Below are 15,162 nucleotides of genomic sequence, written 5' to 3' on the forward strand. Positions count from 1 at the left end.
AGGAAGAGTTGACAACATAGTGCACTACTTTCTCTTGTACACTAATGACCCAGGGAAGAGTTGACAACATAGTGCACTACTTTCTCTTGTACACTAATGACCCAGGGAAGAGTTGACAACATAGTGCACTACTTTCTCTTGTACACTAATGACCCAGGGAAGAGTTGACAACATAGTGCACTACTTTCTCTTGTACACTAATGACCCAGGGAAGAGTTGACAACATAGTGCACTACTTTCTCTTGTACACTAATGACCCAGGGAAGAGTTGACAACATAGTGCACTACTTTCTCTTGTACACTAATGACCCAGGAAAGAGGTACACTAATGACCCAGGGAAGAGTTGACAACATAGTGCACTACTTTCTCTTGTACACTAATGACCCAGGGAAGAGTTGACAACATAGTGCACTACTTTCTCTTGTACACTAATGACCCAGGGAAGAGTTGACAACATAGTGCACTACTTTCTCTTGTACACTAATGACCCAGGGAAGAGTTGACAACATAGTGCACTACTTTCTCTTGTACACCTAATGACCCAGGGAAGAAGTTGACAACATAGTGCACTACTTTCTCTTGTACACTAATGACCCAGGGAAGAGTTGACAACATAGTGCACTACTTTCTCTTGTACACTAATGACCCAGGGAAGAGTTGACAACATAGTGCACTACTTTCTCTTGTACACTAATGACCCAGGGAAAGAGTTGACAACATAGTGCACTACTTTCTCTTGTACACTAATGACCCAGGGAAGAGTTGACAACATAGTGCACTACTTTCTCTTGTACACCTAATGACCCAGGGAAGAGTTGACAACATAGTGCACTACTTTCTCTTGTACACTAATGACCCAGGGAAGAGTTGACAACATAGTGCACTACTTTCTCTTGTACACTAATGACCCAGGAAAGAGTTGACAGCATGAGTGCACTACTTTCTCTTTTGAACACCTAATGACCCAGGGAAGAGTTGACAACATAGTGCACTACTTTCTCTTGTACACTAATGACCCAGGGAAGAGTTGACAACATAGTGCACTACTTTCTCTTGTACACTAATGACCCAGGGAAGAGTTGCAGAGAACCTTTCCATATCCCAAAGACACATAGACACAATCTAAAAGCACCAGCAGGGTTCTACAGTAGCTACTAGTCACTACCATTATGCTAATTTTGGGGTGTTTATGAGATAGCCTCATCCCCTGTCTCCCAGCATCACTACACCCCACACACACAACCCCACCCCAATCAACCAACCACCCCTCCCTGGTTGTTGTACTTGTACTCTCATCCTAATCCGAGTTGAAGATCGCTATGATTGTTTAATCTGGTCTGAATCGAGTCTGGCCGGGCCAGCCCAGTGTAATGTAATGAATGGTGAGCGCGCGCCCTGTTAGGGTTCACTGCCCCCACTGCAACAGCTTCACTTCAGGGCAGCTCAGGCAGAGCACAGCCTTACACAGTCTGGCAGGAGGGCAGCACATACGTCTTACTAGGTTATTATCCCACCATCTTGTTTTCATATCTGCTGCTCGTGAGAAGGTAGTTTTGTGTTGGAGGCTGGATGTAGGGTAGCATGTCTGGCAACATTCCTGTCTCATCCTCTTTCTCTGAGTTTGACTGGCCTGGGTACAACTACTACAAACACTAATACTGTTGCTCCTTTGTCGGAGAGACGGTAAGTGATGGCACTACCATCAAAAGTTTGGTTTTACTCAAGTCTTTTTTAAAAATCTATTTTCTATATTGTAGAAAAATAGTAGAGACATCAAAACTATGAAATAACACATATGGATCATGTAGTAACCACAAAAAGTGTTAAACAAGTAAAATATATTTTATATTTGAGATTTTCAAAGTAGCCACTCTTCGCCTTGATGACAGCTTTGCACACTCTCAACCAGCTGTCATCAAGGTAAGAAGATGAATACTTTGAAAAATCTAATATGTAACATATTTTGATTTGTTTGACCCTTTTGTTACTACATGATTCCATATGTGTTATTTTCATGTCTTCACTATTATTATACAATGTAGAAAATAGTAAAAAATAAGAAAAACCATTTAATGAGTAGGTGTGTCCAAACTTTTGACTGGTACTGTAGATAAAGAGTTGTGTTCTACCCAATGTCATCTCTGACCTCTAAACTTTAAAATGTTCCCTGACAGCATCAACAACCCTCCCCATCAGTCTACCCATAATCAAAATATCCATCATGTACATCTAATGTGTTTTTGGCCAATCAGAGGCCTCCAGCCATACTGACTCCCTGGAATGTTGGGATCCCAAGGACTCACCCAATTAGCAGAGGACTTAGAGCTGATGGCCATTTCACCTTACTGTCCTAGTCAGCAGAGACATTACATGCTACTCAGGAAGTGTTACATATAGACACTCTTACACAGTCTTACCTAAACCCTGTAAGGCACAGTCTCTCTCATGCAAACACAATGGCAGAATACTGTACATAAAAACCTCATATACATGTACATACACAGATAGATATTACACAAATACATACACACTGCATTCAGAAAGTATTCAGACCACTTTTTCCACATTTTGTTATGTTACAACTTTATTTTAACATTTTATTAAAACAATTTATCATTGACACACAATACCCCATAATGACAAAGCAAAAACAGGTCCTGACTAGTCTCCCAGTCCCCGCCTCTGAAAAACATCCCCACAGCACGATGCTGCCACCACCATGCTTCACCGTAGGGATGGTGCCAGGTTTCCTCCAGAAGTGACGCTTGGCATTCAGGCCAAAGAGTTCCTTCTTGGTTTCATTAGACCAGATAACCTTGTTTCTCATGGTCAGAGTCCTTTAGGTGCCTTTGGCAAACTCCAAGCGGGCTGTCCTGCCTTTTACTGAGGAGTTGCTTCCGTCTGGCCACTCTACCATAAAGGCCTGATTGGTGGAGTACTGCAGAGATGGTTGTCCTTCTGGAAGGTTCTCCCATCTCCACAGACGAAACCTAGGAGCTTTGTCAGAGTGACCATTGGGTTCTTGATCACCTCCCTGACCAAGGCCCTTCTCCCCTGATTGCCCCGTTTGGCGGGCGGCCAGCTCTAGGGAAGAGTCTTGGTGGTTCCAAACTTCTTCCGTTTAAGAATGATGGAGGCCACTGTGTTCTTGGGGACCTTTAATGCTGCATAAATATTTTGTTACCCTTTCCCAGATCTGTGCCTCAACACAATCCTGTCTCGAAGCTCTACAGACAATCCCTTTGACCTCATGGCTTGGTTTTTGCTCCGACATGCACTGTCAACTGTGGGACCTTATATAGACAGGTGTGTCTCTTTCCAAATCATGTCTAGTCAATTGAATTTACCACAGGTGGACTCCAATCAAGTTGTAGAAACATCTCAAGGATGATGAAGGGAAACAGGATGCACTTGAGCTCAGTTCCAGTATCATAGTAAAGGGTATTTATTGTTAATACATTTGCAAAAGTGTCTAAAAAACTGTTTTTGCTTTGTCATTATGGGGTATTGTGTGGAGATTGATTAAATAACAAAATATTTCAATATCAATTTTATAATAAAGCTGTAACGTAACAAAATGTGGAAAAGGGGAAGAGGTCTGAATACTTTTCGAATGCACTCTACATCAGAATACTGTATATAACAACCTACTGCATCATAATAGCAGATGGGGGAATATTCATAACATACATCCAATTGGTAAGTATTCAGCTGAGGGGTCCGGTTGCGTGCCACGGACTCACCTACACACCACCAAAACACAACAGGGCCTGTGTGCTTCGAGGTAGAGGGAAGAGTATGATCGCGAAGAGGTCTGGTCGCGTGCCACGGACTCAACAGCCCAAACACAACAGGGCCTGTGTGCTTCGAGGTAGAGGAAGAGTATGATCGCGAAGAGGTCCGGTCGCGTGCCACGGACTCACCTACCACCGCGCCCAAAACACAACAGGGCCTGTGTGCTTCGAGGTAGAGGAAGAGTATGATCGCGAAGAGGTCCGGTCGCGTGCCACGGACTCACCTACACACCGCGCCCAAAAACACAACAGGGCCTGTGTGCTTGAGGTAGAGGAAGAGTATGATCGCGAAGAGGTCCGGTCGCGTGCCACGGACTCACCTACATGACCGATGCCCAAAACACAACAGGGCCTGTGTGCTTCGAGGTAGAGGAAGAGTATGATCGAAGAGGTCCGGTCGCGTGCCACGGACTCACCTACACCGCGCCCAAAACACAACAGGGCCTGTGTGCTTCGAGGTAGAGGAAGAGTATGATCGCGAAGAGGTCCGGTCGCGTGCCACGGACTCACCTACACACCGTGCCCAAACACAACAGGGCCTGTGTGCTTCGAGGTAGAGGAAGAGAATGAATTATTTATGTGGATTCTTTTTCAAGGAGTTTGTTCCGATCTGATTGTGACTCCCAAGACAGGCTATAGTTCCTTTGGCAGATGTATTGGAAATGTGACGAGTCATTGTGTTTTCATGTTAGGGTATTGCAGTTTTAGATAGATTTGATGTAAAATCATCACGTATATAAAATCAAACCACGACAGCTGTGATCGAAACAGGAAGGTTCGGTATAATTTTATAAATGCAGACAGAATTTGTTTGTTCGACATGGTGGGATCTTTTTGTGTCTGCGAAATTAATTATGTGAGGAATGGCGGTGGTAACGCCTTTATGAGCAAATATTGATACAATGACCATCACATCGAAGTAAACATGGGGTCACACGACTATATGGTGCGTGTGGTCCTCCCATTACGACTGGGGAAACCATGCAGTTTATTAGGCTACAGATGAAATTCACAGGCTGGTGAAAGAGCACGATGATCTTGATACTCCTTTTCAATACATATCAAGGTGATCAAGGTTATTCTGGTGACATGATGATCAATGCTTGACTGCCGATTGACAAATACAAATATTCTCGCTATTATCCAGAATAATCTCATCAGGTAGACTAGCCTACCCAAACTGTATCTGCTGGCTAGAGGCTTGTGCCAAGTCCAGAGTGGGTACATTTACTATTTAACGCAACAGTTTGTGACAAAACTATCCGTAGACTTCAAAATGGATGAAAATGCATTGAACTTTAGATTGTTACTCGGTAGAAGAAAACTTAGGCGATAAAGTACATTTTATGTGCACTACGTCATCCTGCACAGCCTTTTATCTGCAACAAGTTCATTTGATGGATACACCTCGTGGGAAAATGCCCAAATTGTTTTTATGCAGATTTTTAGAATATCTGCATGAAAATGAGTCATCAATTGGATGGAAACCTAGTTGGTGTTTTATTTACTTCCTGTGTCTTGGCAGGACTACATTCTACTGTGAATGTCATACTGAGTGTACTCTATTAGAGTCAATATTGAATGACCCAGTTCTACAGTACAGTCTATCAGGCTCAGCTCTCCTCAATGGGAGCTTTACTACTACCACCATGCATAACCTAACACACATGCATAGAAACACACAGATGGGTACTCAGACATGGAATACAAATAAACTCAAACATTCACTAAGTCTCCCTCCCTCTCTCTGTTTAGAGCCTCTGAGGAGCCCTCATTTTAATTAGACCTGACCTCAAAATCACTTAACAGCTCCTCTCTGCTTCCACCTCAACCCCCTCTTCTCCTTCCCCATCGCTCAACTCCGCTCTTCACATATGTCCATTAACACTCCTCCCTCGGCACCCACAGCTTTATACAGGGGGGCGGGGGTAGAGGGGTAGGGGGCAGAGCATGTGAGCGGAGCAGAGCAAGGAGCAGAGCGTGCCCAATTTGACTGGAGCGTGGAGGGAGTTTCCCCAAAGGCTGGAGCGTCGGCCATTAGTGCTCACTTCCTCAAGGCATGCCCAGGCCCAGCATGCATTTGATGTCTACTTGTGTGCTGCTACAGCCCCTTGCTTTAGCTACTGTCATGGAGTTCACGAAATATTTTCATTAAGAAACTGATAAGACACACAGGTGCTAAAACAAGGTTAACTTACAAAGATGAGGACCAAGAGCAAGAGAGGGAGTGTGGTGATGTAGTGTCCACAACTAAAGAATCATTGTGGAATCTGAAAAGGCTCATCCAAAAAGCATGATGGTGTACTTACTACGTGGACATGCTAACAGAAAGGAAGGAGGTGGGTAGCTAGCTAAGTGTCATTGTAGCAAAGTATTTATAAACACAAAATCAGATCTCTTAAAAGTTTTGTTCATTTTAGTTTCAATAGGCCATCATTGATCATCGTTTTAATATGACACGTGACCTATTTAGAGTGTTTATATGCTGTTTAATATGACATGTGACCTATTTATAGTGTTTATATGCTGTTTAATATGACATGTGACCTATTTAGAGTGTTTATATGCTGTTTAATATGACATGTGACCTATTTAGAGTGTTTATATACTGTTTAATATGACATGTGACCTATTTAGAGTGTTTATATGCTGTTTAATATGACATGTGACCTATTTAGAGTGTTTATATGCTGTTTAATATGACATGTAACCTATTTAGAGTGTTTATATGCTGTTTAATATGACATGTAACCTATTTAGAGTGTTTATATGCTGTTTAATATGACATGTGACCTATTTAGAGTGTTTATATGCTGTTTAATATGACATGTGACCTATTTAGAGTGTTTATATGCTGTTTAATATGACATGTGACCTATTTAGAGTGTTTATATGCTGTTTAATATGACATATGACCTATTTAGAGTGTTTATATGCTGTTTAATATGACACGTAACCTATTTAGAGTGTTTATATGCTGTTTAATATGACATGTGACCTATTTAGAGTGTTTATATGCTGTTTAATATGACATGTGACCTATTTAGAGTGTTTATATGCTGTTTAATATGACATGTGACCTATTTAGAGTGTTTATATGCTGTTTAATATGACATGTGACCTATTTAGAGTGTTTATATGCTGTTTAATATGACATGTGACCTATTTAGAGTGTTTATATGCTGTTTAATATGACATGTGACCTATTTAGAGTGTTTATATGCTGTTTAATATGACATGTGACCTATTTAGAGTGTTTATATGCTGTTTAATATGACATGTGACCTATTTAGAGTGTTTATATGCTGTTTAATATGACATGTGACCTATTTAGAGTGTTTATATGCTGTTTAATATAACATGTGACCTATTTAGAGTGTTTATATGCTGTTTAATATGACATGTGACCTATTTAGAGTGTTTATATGCTGTTTAATATAACATGTGACCTATTTAGAGTGTTTATATGCTGTTTAATATGACATGTGACCAATTTAGAGTGTTTATATGCTGTTTAATATAACATGTGACCTATTTAGAGTGTTTATATGCTGTTTAATATGACATGTGACCTATTTAGAGTGTTTATATGCTGTTTAATATGACATGTGACCTATTTAGAGTGTTTATATGCTGTTTAATATAACATGTGACCTATTTAGAGTGTTTATATGCTGTTTAATATGACATGTGACCAATTTAGAGTGTTTATATGCTGTTTAATATGACATGTGACCAATTTGAAATGATGAGAGCCTTTTCCTGTTGTTTATTTAAATACTTTTCATTCAAATCATATGGTTTGGTTTCAATACCTCAAAACCAAATGTTAGGTCCAGGTCGTCACAACAGATGGGTGTTGGTTAAATGGTAGGTCCAAGTCGTCACAACAGATGGGTGTTGGTTAAATGGTAGGTCCAAGTCGTCACAACAGATGGGTGTTGGTTAAATGGAAGGTCCAGGTCGTTACAACAGATGGGTGTTGGTTAAATGGTAGGTCCAAGTCGTCACAACAGATGGGTGTTGGTTAAATGGAAGGTCCAAGTCGTCACAACAGATGGGTGTTGGTTAAATGGTAGGTCCAAGTCGTCACAACAGATGGGTGTTGGTTAAATGGAAGGTCCAGGTCGTTACAACAGATGGGTGTTGGTTAAATGGTAGGTCCAAGTCGTCACAACAGATGGGTGTTGGTTAAATGTTAGGTCCAAGTCGTCACAACAGATGGGTGTTGGTTAAATGGTAGGTCCAGGTCGTCACAACAGATGGGTGTTGGTTAAATGGAAGGTCCAAGTAGTCACAACAGATGGGTGTTGGTTAAATGGAAGGTTCAAGTAGTCACAACAGATGGGTGTTGGTTAAATGGTAGGTCCAGGTCGTCACAACAGATGGGTGTTGGTTAAATGGTAGGTCCAAGTCGTCACAACAGATGGGTGTTGGTTAAATGGAAGGTCCAAGTAGTCACAACAGATGGGTGTTGGTTAAATGGAAGGTCCAAGTCGTCACAACAGATGGGTGTTGGTTAAATGGAAGGTCCAAGTCGTCACAACAGATGGGTGTTGGTTAAATGGAAGGTCCAAGTCGTCACAACAGATGGGTGTTGGTTAAATGGTAGGTCCAGGTCGTCACAACAGATGGGTGTTGGTTAAATGGAAGGTCCAAGTCGTCACAACAGATGGGTGTTGGTTAAATGGTAGGTCCAAGTCGTCACAACAGATGGGTGTTGGTTAAATGGTAGGTCCAAGTCGTCACAACAGATGGGTGTTGGTTAAATGGTAGGTCCAAGTCGTCACAACAGATGGGTGTTGGTTAAACTCTGATTTTAATGGAGCCAATTTGGAGCGTCAGTTTGGTTTCCTGTGAGTGAGGAGCGGTTGGAAAGGACGTGGAGCGCCGGAGTGGTATGCAAGCACCGCTCCATGAGCTTGATTTCCGAACGCTAAACGCCACTCACATACTCTGGTGGGGGTAGACCAATAAGGCATTGTCTTGAAGACGTTTTTAGGACATGCCATGAGACATTAGCCTGCTCTCCCACCCCTCTGGGGTCCACCTTCTCATCTTCAGCTTCCTCTCATCACCACTTATTACTCCTCATCCCTTTCTATCCTCTCTGCTCTCGTCTTCCACCCTCATCCCTTTCTGTCCTCTCTGCTCTAGTTTTCCACCCTCATCCCTTTCTGTCCTCTCTGCTCCAGTCTTCCGCCCTCATCCTTTCTGCCCTCTCTGCTCTCGTCTTCCGCCCTCATCCCTTTCTGCAGTCTCTGCTCTCGTCTTCCACCCTCATCCCTTTCTGTCCTCTCTGCTCCTGTCTTCCACCCTCATCCTTTTCTGTCCTCTCTGCTCCTGTCTTCCACCCTCATCCCTTTCTGTCCTCTCTGCTCTCGTCTTCCACCCTCATCCCTTTCTGCCCTCTCTGCTCCTGTCTTCCACCCTCATCCCTTTCTGCCCTCCCTGCTCCTGTCTTCCACCCTCATCCCTTTCTGTCGTCTCTGCTCTTGTCTTCCGCCCTCATCCCTTTCTGCCCTCTCTGCTCTTGTCTTCCGCCCTCATCCCTTTCTGCCCTCTCTGCTCCTGTCTTCTACCCTCATCCCTTTCTGCCCTCTCTGCTCTTGTCTTCCGCCCTCATCCCTTTCTGCCCTCTCTGCTCCTGTCTTCCACCCTCATCCCTTTCTGTCCTCTCTGCTCTCGTCTTCCAACCTCATCCCTTTCTGTCCTCTCTGCTCTCGTCTTCCACCCTCATCCCTTTCTGCCCTCTCTGCTCCTGTCTTCCACCCTCATCCCTTTCATCTTCCATTCCTGGACATTAACCCACATCTTCCTCCTCTTTCATCCTCTTCTTTCGCAGCTTCAATTTCTCCTCTGGTTTCCCCTTAATCTCCCCCATATCCTCTCCACTCGCTCACTTCCTTCTTTAGTCCTCAAAAGATGATCTGGAAAATAACCAAACTAAAACTAAAAAAACCCTCTTCCACTGTTACTCCTCCAAACCTAACTGACAGACAGACATCACAGAGGATCGGCCTGTCTCACCTCTCTAAGAGGGGACTAATTTGACACACATCCCCTAGTCTCATACTACAGCTGACCCCTGACCTCTTACCCTGCCATGGCACCCCAGTACCCCACCGGGGGGGTTATCCATCAGTCTGAGGGGTCACAGCAGGGTAAGGAGACTTCATTGGGTAATTCTCACATTCTACAGAGCTTCGTCAGGTGAGGTGAGCAGCCTTCATTGTGAAACTGAATGACTGACAAGTGTGTGAGCGTGTGTCTAGTATGAGTAAAGTATGACCGAGAATGCACACTATTTGTAGGTGTGTTTGTTTTTGTCTGTGTCAGTGCATAAATATGTATCTGCGTGTCACACCACAAGTGTGTGTGAGTGTGTGTGTCCCTGTGAGTGTGTTTTCCCTGTGAGTGTGTGTTAGAGACAGAGATGCAGGTAGAGGTAGAGAAAGAGACACCACTAGAGAGATAGACAGATGAATAGTTGAAGGAGAGTGACAGAGAGAGAGAGAGAGAGAGAGAGACAGAGATGCAGGTAGAGGTAGAGAAAGGACAGAGAGACTAGAGAGATAGACAGATGAATAGTTGAAGGAGAGTGAGAGAGAGAGAGAGAGAGACAGAGATGCAGGTAGAGGTAGAGAAAGAGACACCACTAGAGATAGACAGATGAATAGTTGAAGGAGAGTGACAGAGAGAGAGAGAGAGAGAGACAGAGATGCAGGTAGAGGTAGAGAAAGAGACACCACTAGAGAGATAGACAGATGAATAGTTGAAGGAGAGTGACAGAGAGAGAGAGAGAGAGAGAGACAGAGATGCAGGGAGAGGGAGAGAAAGAGACACCACTAGAGAGATAGACAGATGAATAGTTGAAGGAGAGAGAGAGAGAGACAGAGAGAGAGAGACAGAGATGCAGGTAGAGGTAGAGAAAGAGACACCACTAGAGAGATAGACAGATGAATAGTTGAAGGAGAGTGACAGAGAGAGAGAGAGAGAGACAGAGATGCAGGTAGAGGTAGAGAAAGAGACACCACTAGAGAGATAGACAGATGAATAGTTGAAGGAGAGTGAGAGAGAGAGAGAGAGAGAGAGACAGAGATGCAGGTAGAGGTAGAGAAAGAGACACCACTAGAGAGATAGACAGATGAATAGTTGAAGGAGAGTGACAGAGAGAGAGAGAGAGAGAGACAGAGATGCAGGTAGAGGTAGAGAAAGAGACACCACTAGAGAGATAGACAGATGAATAGTTGAAGGAGAGTGACAGAGAGAGAGAGAGAGACAGAGATGCAGGTAGAGGTAGAGAAAGAGACACCACTAGAGAGATAGACAGATGAATAGTTGAAGGAGAGTGACAGAGAGAGAGAGAGACAGAGATGCAGGTAGAGGTAGAGAAAGAGACACCACTAGAGAGAGATAGACAGATGAATAGTTGAAGGAGAGTGACAGAGAGAGAGAGAGAGAGAGACAGAGATGCAGGTAGAGGTAGAGAAAGAGACACCACTAGAGAGAGATAGACAGATGAATAGTTGAAGGAGAGTGACAGAGAGAGAGAGAGAGAGACAGAGATGCAGGTAGAGGTAGAGAAAGAGACACCACTAGAGAGATAGACAGATGAATAGTTGAAGGAGAGTGACAGAGACAGAGAGAGAGAGAGAGAGAGAGACAGAGATGCAGGTAGAGGTAGAAAAAGAGGCTGAGCTGCACGCCCGGGGCGGACGTGTCCTGGAGTGATTAGTTGGCTTGGTGTGGGACGTCACACAGGGCTGGGAGGGAATCTCATCGCTATCTCACATGCCAATCAACATCCCTCTGGGACTGTTGTCCAACGGGTCACAGCCACGCCGATACACGCAGACGGAACGCAAAGGTAAACACAGACATGCACACACCTGGGGTGAGGCAGTGACTCAGCAGAAATGGCCGCCGCACCCCCACCATGCATTACCCAGAATGCCAAGCACCTATCACAGCATTGAGAGAGTGCAGAGCATTATGTAATAATGGGATACAACGGCTGATTGGCAGGTGAGATCCAGGCTGTATCACAACCGGCTGTGATTGGGAGTCCCATAGGGCGGCGCACAATTGTCCCAGTGTCGTACGAGTTTGGCCGGTGTAGGCCGTCATTGTAAATAAGAATTTGTTCTTAACTGACTTGCCTATTTAAATAAAGGTTAAATAAATGTTTGATTGGTTTGATGGGCGACTGGTGACGTCATGAGGGATACTCTGAAATTCACACCACACACACAATACAGATCACCACCAGGGAATTTGATTGGCATTTCATATCGTGTGCTCGCTTATGTCAACATGTGTTGTAGCCAGTTTGACCTGACCTCTTTCCTCTCCCTCTCTTTTCTACTCCATGTCTTACTTTTATTAAGAGTGCTGCCTGTCATTCCCACGACAACCCCACACAAAGCCTGTCCCTCACAGACAGTATGCAGCAGTACAACATCACCCAGTCCCACCGAGGCTCAGGGAGGAGCCCAGCAGACATACAGATCCACTAAGGAGGGGAATTAAAAGGCCGTTCAGAATAACCACCTTGACTTTTATGGACCTTATAAATCTACACTGGAGACAGCTTTTCAGAGGGAGAAGAGGAGAGGAGGAAAGGGAGGAGAGAAAGGAGGAAGAGGGGGTGAGAGAGAGGGAGGAGAGAGGGGAGGAGAGAGGGAGGAGAGAGGGAGAGGAGAGAGGGTGATAAAGAGTAGAGGGGTATAAAGAGTGGAAGTCCCTCCTCTCCCTCTCTCCTCCTACCAGAGACGATAACTCCCTGATTAACCACTACAAGGCCAGAGTATGATAAGTTAATAATAAGATAATGATACAGTAATGAGGGACAATGATGAGTTTGACAGAGGAGAGGCCCTTCATCTGGAGAGAAGAGCCACAGAGATGGATTACAGTGAAGGAGAGTGAATCTGTGTGTGTGTATGTGTATGTGTATGTATGTGTGTGTGTGTGTGTGTGTGTGTGTGTGTGTGTGTGACGGATAAAGGCAAGGGCAAGAGGGGAGGGCAGCTGCACTTGAGTACTTGGATTGGGGGGGTCTGAGGAGGGAGAAAAGCGAGGGAGGAGACAGACACAGAGGGCCTTAATGGAGGGGCTGGCTAGAGAAGCCAGAGGGTCAGGGAAGGGTTGAATTAGCATAGTCAAACCTTTAATGTCAGGAGAGCTCAGTCAGGACTCTGAATATCTACAATATAGAGTGAAAATGACAGATTCTGTACTAGGTCAGTCGAGTGACGGAGGTGTGTACCAATGCGGAAACAGAACCAACCCAGTGCTTGACAGTCCCAAGATTTAACTTAACACCTGCCAGACCCTGGTATAATTATCTCATCAGATGTACAGGCATATACACTGCACTATCCACACATTCCATACTATAGTAACAAAAGTTCTCAACAATAACAGGAAGTAGGTGTCATAGGGGTGTGATAAAAGTCCATAGTAACTAAAGTTCTTAACAATAAAAGGAAGTAGGTGTCATAGGGGCGTGATAAAAGTCCATAGTAACTAAAGTACTCAACAATAACAGGAAGTAGGTGTCATAGGGGCGTGATAAATGTCGATGATAAATCCATAGTAATAAAAGTCCATAGTAAGTTGCTCGGCAGTAGGTGTGACAACACTGGTGTATCTATAGTTTCACCTTTCTCATTGCCAACCGACAGCTGGAGAAAGTTCAAACCTCTTGATGCACCAATCCCGTTAGCGGGATCATTTTCGTCAACCACCGCTGAATTGTAGAGCGCCAAATTCAAATTAAAGCACTACAAGTGCAATATAGCAAAACAGAGCTTAGCTTGTTTTTAATCCACCTGGCGTGTCAGATTTCAATAAAGCTTTTTGGCGAAAACATACCAAGTGTTTATGTTAGCACATCTCTCTCAGAAGACCAAATATTACAAACAGCTAGCAGCCAAGTAGATTGGTCACGAAAGTCAGAAAATCAATAAATTAAATTGCTTACCTTTGATGATCTTCGGATGTTTGCACCCACGAGACTCCCAGTTACACAATAAATGTTGCTTTTGTTCCATAAAGATTATTTTTAGATCCAAAATACCTCAATTTGGTTGGTGCGTTATGTTCAGAAATCAACAGGCTCGAGCGGTCACAACATCGCAGACGAAAATTCCAAATAGTATCCGTAATGTTCGCAGAAACATGTCAAATTTTTATAATCAATCCTCAGGTTGTTTTTACAATATATAATCGATAATATATCAACCGGGAATGTAGCTTCTTCAGAGAGAGAGAGAAAATGGATACTCCAAGCCGTTGCGCATACAAAACGCTGCTGGCACCCAGCCATACAATGACGCGATGTCATTTTTCTCGCTCATTTTTCAAAATAAGAGCCTGAAACTATGTCTAAAGACTGTTCACACCATGGGAAGCCATAGGGAAAGGAATCTGGTTGATATCCCTTTAAATGGAGCGAAGGCAGGCTATGGAACATGGAGCTTTCAAAATAGAGGCCACTTCCTGGTTTGATTTACCTCAGGTTTTCGCCTGCAATATCAGTTCTGTTATACTCACAGACCATATTTTGACAGTTTTGGAAACTTTAGAGTGTTTTCTATCCTAATCGGACAATTATATGCACATTCTAGATTCTGACCCTGAGAAATAGGCAGTTTAATTTGGGTACGTTTTTCATCCAAACATCAAAATTCTGCCCCCTACACTCAAGAGGTTTTAACAGAGACTAGTGAAGCGAGGCTAACGCCAGAGACAATTCAAAATAACCATCAGCACTTACTGTGAGCCATGCTGTGGACAGGAAGAATGCAGAAGAAATTAAATGCATAAGGTTTTAAATAAATCATTACTTCTGTTCTCAATGGAGATCTGTAATAAGTTCACGCTTTCATTAAAATTATAATATGATTTGGCTGTTGAGATAATGTGTTTTTTTCTGCATGTATGAGTATGTGCCTGAATGTGTATATTTGAAAGACAGAGTGTGTGAAAGACAGCGTGTGTGAAAGACAGCGTGTGTGAAAGACAGCGTGTGTGAAAGACAGCGTGTGTGAAAGACAGTGTGTGTGAAAGACAGAGTGTGTGAAAGACAGAGTGTGTGAAAGACAGCGTGTGTGAAAGACAGCGTGTGTGAAAGACAGCGTGTGTGAAAGACAGCGTGTGTGAAAGACAGAGTGTGTGAAAGACAGAGTGTGTGAAAGACAGAGTGTGTGAAAGACAGCGTGTGTGAAAGACAGCGTGTGTGAAAGACAGCGTGTGTGAAAGACAGCGTGTGTGAAAGACAGCGTGTGTGAAAGACAGCGTGTGTGAAAGACAGCGTGTGTGAAAGACAGCGTGTGTGAAAGACAGTGTGTGTGAAAGATA

At 43.6% G+C, this 15,162-nt stretch overlaps 1 long non-coding RNA gene across 3 annotated transcripts in view; it reads right to left on the reverse strand.

The window, feature by feature from the left end:
- The window catches only part of LOC127928762 (uncharacterized), an 89,837-nt gene that overhangs the window by 8,146 nt on the left and 66,529 nt on the right, over positions 1 to 15,162 (reverse strand). The gene's annotated exons all lie outside the window — the stretch shown is intronic.

Source organism: Oncorhynchus keta, unplaced genomic scaffold (assembly GCF_023373465.1).
Source record: "Oncorhynchus keta strain PuntledgeMale-10-30-2019 unplaced genomic scaffold, Oket_V2 Un_scaffold_3710_pilon_pilon, whole genome shotgun sequence".
NCBI lineage: Eukaryota > Metazoa > Chordata > Actinopteri > Salmoniformes > Salmonidae > Oncorhynchus > Oncorhynchus keta.